Below are 6,889 nucleotides of genomic sequence, written 5' to 3'. Positions count from 1 at the left end.
AATCAGAAATCTGAATGTACAGTAGTTCAGTCGAGGGTGAGGCTTCATCTTTTTAAGCCCCTCCACAGAGCCCAAAAGAGACATTTTTATGACCTGGAAATCTCAATTTGAAAACTCTCAGCTATTTCCAGGTGTTCCTCCACTGTGGGAACCTCATTATATGAAGCCTAACTGGACAAGTCGCATCACGAGTCTGCAGGCAGCAGCTGCAGGTGGGCGCATCCAACATCCAGAAAAGTGAAAGATCAAGGTAAACTGTTACCTGAGCATTTCCATAGGGGACAGAGGAACAAAGCTTGTTGATGTCCTTCTTACAAGCGTCATGCAGCTCAGGCTCCAGTCGAATGTCCTCAGACTGTAACCAAAAGAACAGACAATGTGACCGTCCAGATTTAGAAGAATTAGAAACAGTCAATTTTTTTTTTTTTAAAGTGTAATGAAAGTTTGTCCAGTGAATAAATAAATACCAAACTAAATAAATAATCTGAAGGTTGATTTAGAGGGGTCATATTATGTCTCAGGTATATCTATAATGTGCCTGTGAATATACTGGTTAAAGTCTAAGTAGCGTAAAAATTTACACTGTTAATTTTTCTAGCGCATGTTGTTATTCTTTAGGTGAAAAACGTATTTATTTATAAAATCATTACAATAAGTTTGTTTTAGTACTCTTCAATCAAAGTCTGATCATTGGCATTCACATTTGCACTGGCGATCCTAGTTTTAACCTCAACCTGAGAACTTCCATAGCAACTGCACATTAAAACCCTCTCTTCCGTTAGATTGCTATGAGGGAATGAATATTAAATAAACCCCCTTTCCACAATAACTCTTATTATACTTTTAAAGGCACAGAATGTAATTTTCGCCACTACAGGGCGCATAATAACAACAAACAAATTAGGCCACTTTATTAGGTACACGTCCAACTGCTTGTTAATGTAAATTTCTAATCAGCCAATCACATGGCAGCAACTTAATGCATTTAGGCATGTAGACATGGTCAAGATAATCTGCTTCAGTTTGAACTGAGCATCAGAATGGGGAAGAAAGGTGATTTTGAACGTGGCATGGTTGTTAGTGCCAGACTGATCTACTGGGATTTTCACGCACAACCATCTCTAGGGTTTACAGAGAATAGTCTGAAAAAGAGAAAATATCCAGTGAGCGACAGTTCTGTGGGCGCAAATGCCTTGTTAATGCCAGAGGTCAGAGGAGAATGGCCAGACTAATTTAAACTGATAGAAAGGCAGCAGTAACTCCAATAACCACTCCTTTTACGACTGAGGTCTGCAGAAGAGCATCTCTGAACGCGCAACACATCCAACCTTGAGGCAGATGGGCTACAGCAGCAGAAGACCACACCGGGTGCCACTCATGTCAGCTAAGAACAGGAAACTTAGGCTACAATTCACACAGGCTCACCAAAACTGGACAATAGAAGATTGGAAAAACATTGCCTGGTCTGATGAGTCTCAAATTCGGACAGTAGGGTCACAATTTGGCATCAACAACATGAAAACATGGATCCATCCTGTCTTGTAAAAAGGATTCGGGCTAGTGGTGGTGGTGCAATGGTGGGGGGGATATTTATTTGGCACACTTTGTGCTCATACCAATTGAGCATCGTGTCAACACCACAGTCTGCCTGAGTATTGTTGCTGACCATGTCCATCCCTTTTTGACCACAGTGTTCCCATCTTCTAATGGCTACTTACAGCAGGATATTGCGCCACGTCTTAAAGCCCAAATCATCTCAGACTGGTTTCTTGAACATGACAATGAGTTTACTTTACTCACATGGCCTCCACAGTCAGCAGATCTCAATCCAAAAGAGCACCTTTGGGATGTGGTGGAATGGGAGATTTGCATTATGGATGTGCACCCGACAAATGTGCAGCAACTGCGTGAAGCTATCATGTCAATACAGACCAAAATTCCTGAGGAATATTTCCAGTAGCTTGTTGAATCTATGCCACGAAGGATTAAGGCAGTTCTGAAGGCAAAAGTGGGTCCAACCTTGTACTAGTAAGGTGTACCTAATAAAGTAGTCAGTGAGTGAATCTTACATATTCTGCATTTAAAGCAATTATTGTGACATGTTTTCTCATGTGAAAAGTAAGAGAGCACACTTAAGCAATGTTCAAAGTGTAAAAAAGCATTCATCAGAGGCTGACGAAACCAAAAAGAGTGAATTTACCATCTCCAGCTCCTCCACCCTCAGCTGTTTCCGACATTTCAGAGACACGCGCTGATCTTTTAAATCCTGAAGCGTGTCGTTCCTGACGGTGGTGCTCAAACAGATGACCACATCCGCCCTGAGGAGCAAGAATTAAGAGAAGACAGTATGAGGAAGAGGATCGAGAAGTTCAAAAGGATATATTTAAAGGGACAGTTCACCCAAACATTAAAATGTCCTATTAATTTGGTCACCCACGGGTCATCCAAGATTACTTTTTTTCTTTAGTAGAAGATTAAAGAAGATTTTGAGCTGAATCTGTGAACCTTGTTGACTGAAATAATGGCAGTGAATAGTGACAGGGTTTTTTTTGGATTAAATATTAACATACAATTGAGTCTAAATCAATAGCTATGGTTCCTGATGACACACTGAAATATTGTGAAGCTAAACAATCCATCCAGGTAAGAAATTAAACCTTATGAAGCTAATAATATTGCAAATAATGTTCAATTTCTGGCGACGCAGTAGGTAGTGCTTTCGCCTCAAAGCAAGAAGTTTGCTGGTTCGAGCCTCTGCTGCATCAGTTGGCATTTCTGTGTGGAGTTTGCATGTTCTCCCCGCGTTCGCGTAGGTTTCCTCCAGGTGCTCCGGTTTCCCCCACAAGTCCAAAGACATGCAGTACAGGTGAATTGGGCAAGCTAAATTGTCCGATGTGTATGAGTGTGAATGAGTGTGTATGGATGCTTCCCAGTGATGGGTTGCAGCTAGAAGGGCATCTGATGCGTAAAAAAATGCTTAATAAGTTGGCGGTTCATTCCGCTGTGGCGACCACAGATTAAGAATAAACTGAAAAGAAAATGAATGAATGTTCAATTTCTTACACGAACCATTCATTTCGCTTCACAACACCTCAGTGTGTCATCAGGAGCCATGGCTATTGAGTTGGACATATTTGTATGTTTTTATTTTTAACCTAAAAAACCAGTCACCATTCAGTCCTAATACAACAGTGGTCACCAAACTTGTTCCTGGAGGGCTGGTGTCAGTGATGTGTCGGTGCTCCAACCCTAATCAAACACACCTGAACAAGCTAATCAAGCTCTTACTAGGTACACTTGAAACACCCAGGCAGGTGTGTTGAGGCAAGTTGGAGCTAAACCCTGCAGGGACACCGGCCCTCCAGGACCGAGATTGGTGACCCCTGCAATACAAGAACCACCAATAATCACGAATTCAGCTCAAAATCTTCTTCAACCTTTAACTTATATGTCCTGTGGATGAGTAAACTCACAGGATAGTTGATTTTTGGATGAACTGTACCTTTAAGTTGGTGAGAGAGAAAATATTCAATGCCAAAATAAGAGAAGACTCAGACAGCCTGTGATGACTTAAGCCTCTATGAAAAGATGTTATATAATAAATACCATCAACACTGAGTGACACGATCAAAACAGAGTTTATCCAGACGCGTGCAAAAACAGATGAGGAATGAAGCTGCTGTGGAATTTATGAACTCACTTCTTCTTAATGTTGGCGCAGAGTTTGAGTACGTCCTCCTTACAGGCCATTTTGAACTTGTAGGAGAAGCGGAAGTCTTTCATCTGAACCTACAGCAAAAGGGAAAATGGCTTATTCACTGAATACAAGCTTAAAACATCTCACACTTGTCCACTTTTGGCCAGTTCTAGAGGCCGCTGAAAAAGCATTCAAAGTAGGGATGTCAACTTCCACAAAATCCTGTGACCGATGAACAGTTAAATTAACAATAATTATCGAATAATCGTTAATCAACACTCCATCATAAGCGCAATAGATAAAGTTTTAAATTATTCAACCATATATATATTCAACCAAGCAAAAGGTCGCTGGTTCGAGTCCCAGCTGGCCAGTTGGCATTTCTGTGTGGAGTTAGCATGTTCTTCCCGTGTTCGCGTGTGTTTCCTCTGGGTGCTCCGCTTTCCCCCAAAGACTTGCATTATAGGTGAAATGAATAAACTAAACTGGCCATAGTGAATGGTTGTGTATGGATGTTTCCCAGTACTGGGTTGCAGCTGGAAGGGCATCCGCTGTGTAAAACATATGCTGGAATAGTTGGCAGTTCATTCCACTGTGGCGACCCCTCATGAATAAAGGGACTAAGCCGAAGGAAAATGAATGAATGAATATTCAACCATGCATATAAACATAGAATTAGTTATTAACAGCTTAGTCCTTATAAACAATTTGTTCATAAAATACTGGATCTACGAGTCAAGGCTACTGAAGAAGATACTGAATAAGATCCTTGCATAACGATCACAGTGAAATAAGCTTAGCGTTTATTTTATATAAGCGCAAAATATATTTAAAAAAAAAATAAAGACATTATGGAACAATACTATTATATGTCATGGAACAATACTATTATAAACTATTATACAGTAGGCTACAGGCTAAATAAGGGCACCTCTTCAGAACTGAACATCACTGCGGTCAGTATGCGCATCTGTTTAAAGCAGGGGTCTCAAACTCGCGGCCCGCGGGCCATTTGCGGCCCTCAGTGCAATATTTTGTGGCCCGCGCCGACCGCTGTACACTGACAGATTCAGCGGAGCGGGGAGAGAGAGCGCTCCCTGCTCCGCTGATTCTATCCGTACAGAGCGGTCACTGGCATTCCCCGCCTGCCGTGTAAACTAAGGGGCGGGGATGCCAGTGACGTCACTACGCACCCCGCCCCTTTGTTAGACGCTGTGACAGGCAGGAAGTGTTATGAGGGAACTCGCGCCGGCCAGAACCAAGGTAAGCTGTTCCCGTCCCTGCCTGCCACTTAGCTACCTATCTGCAGCCTGCCACCTACCTAGCTACACCCTGCATCTTATATATATTATAGGTAGATACAGACTGGTACAGACTGATGTGACTGGAGTGGGGTGGGAGTGTTTTATTTATACATATATACGCCTTTTTTAGGTGAGGCAATGGAAGTTGAGTGAGTTCCCCCAAGCCATACTGAGGGTCTCAACTGCTTCCGCTCTAAAGCCAAATGTGGTTCAGATTTGTGAGAAGAAGCGCTGTCAAGTCTCTGGCAGCAAGGAGTAGGCAAAAGATGCCATGTTCAGAAGAACTGTTCATAATCTTCACTCAATGTTCTATTAATGTTCAGGACACTTCATGTTCAGAAGAAATAATTAAAACTGTTAATAATGACATTTGAGGACTTTTTTTTTGTGAAATCCCTTATGCAGCCCAGCCTCACCCAGACTTTGCCTCCTGCGGCCCCCAGGTAAATTTAGTTTGAGACCCCTGGTTTAAAGCTTCTGTAAGAACATTCTATACATGACAGATGACAAAATATCAATAAGCACTTGATGCTTGCTGTCAACTAGGCTACATTATTTAAGAGCATTCGTTACGACATTCATAGAATCAGTTGTTGTCAAACTTGTTTCCTTTTTTAATTTTAAGATCTTTCCTTTGAAATCTGTAATGGCCCGTTTCAACTGAGTGGTATGATACGGTATGGTTTGGTATGCATTAATGGTCGTTTCCACTGACAAAAGGTACCAAAAAGCGACCCGTACTGTACCCATTTTAGGGTATCCTTTCCAAATGGTAACTAGCACAACAAAAAGTACCAAAAGATGGAGCCAGATGGACGCTGAATGCTATTGGTGTGCAGAGATGTGTAACCACAGCGTATACAAGCCAGGAGAATGAAAACAAAGGAACCCCCATTTTTAAATACAAAGCCGAGACATTACATTGTAATACTATATACATATAATAACAAGCCATGGTCGACCCGAGCTAAAACAACAAATATCTTGGAATTTTAATTGATGATACACTTTCTTTTAGTTCTCACATTTAGCAATTGGTGAACAAATTAAAAGTGATTTTAGGCTTCTATTTTAGAATTAAGAACTGCCTTTCTTTAGATGCTAAAAAGAAGCTGGTTGATGCAACATTTACGTCGATATAGGACTACGGTGATGTTATCTATATGCATGCTTCGTTTCAAAGTCTGCATGCAATGGATACTGTTTACCATGGTGCACTAAGATTTGTAACTAATTTTAAATCCCTTACTCATCTAATCTTGGCCAGGACGCTTTTGTAAAAGAGAATTTTTCATCTCAATGTGTCTTTCCTGGTAAAATAAAGGTTATAATAATAATAACAATTAAACAAACCTTGTCGTCATCTTTATGAACAGCCACAAAGCCAAGAAGAAGAGTACAATCTGCCTTGTGTTCTGTTGTTATTTACGAGGCCATCTAAAGGCAGAGCGGTTTCACTTTCTTCAGGGAGCTCGCAATCGCTCTCTGCACATCTATATTTCAAATCACAAACTTCTTGAGCTGATGATAAAAACCTGAGCATGATTATTGACATTCTACTGAAGTGCTTCTGACATCCGATCCTTTCAGAAATGGACAAACACGAGAGTGAAGCGCGAAAAAACAAAGGAGCAAATGATTCTTTCAGCAACCTAAAACATGAAGAAACTGCCATGTTTACCTATTATCATCATCTTCTGGACAATTCAGAACTCGGAATGACAAGATGTTAATGGTACATGTGCTTGTGAAGAATAAAAATGAGAGGTTTGTTGGCGCAATAGCCTAGTGGTGTTTCGTATGGTTTATGAACCCAAATAAGACCTAAATGTATGTTTTAGGTATTTCTGTTTCTGTAATTGATAACATTTCAGAGACTGTAAGGCTC

The sequence above is a fragment of the Danio rerio genome, chromosome 18 (assembly GCF_052040795.2).
Source record: "Danio rerio strain M-AB ecotype USA chromosome 18, GRCz13ab, whole genome shotgun sequence".
Taxonomy (NCBI): domain Eukaryota; kingdom Metazoa; phylum Chordata; class Actinopteri; order Cypriniformes; family Danionidae; genus Danio; species Danio rerio.
The sequence above is the reverse complement of the archived record's forward strand: the minus strand, read 5'-3'. Positions refer to the sequence as shown.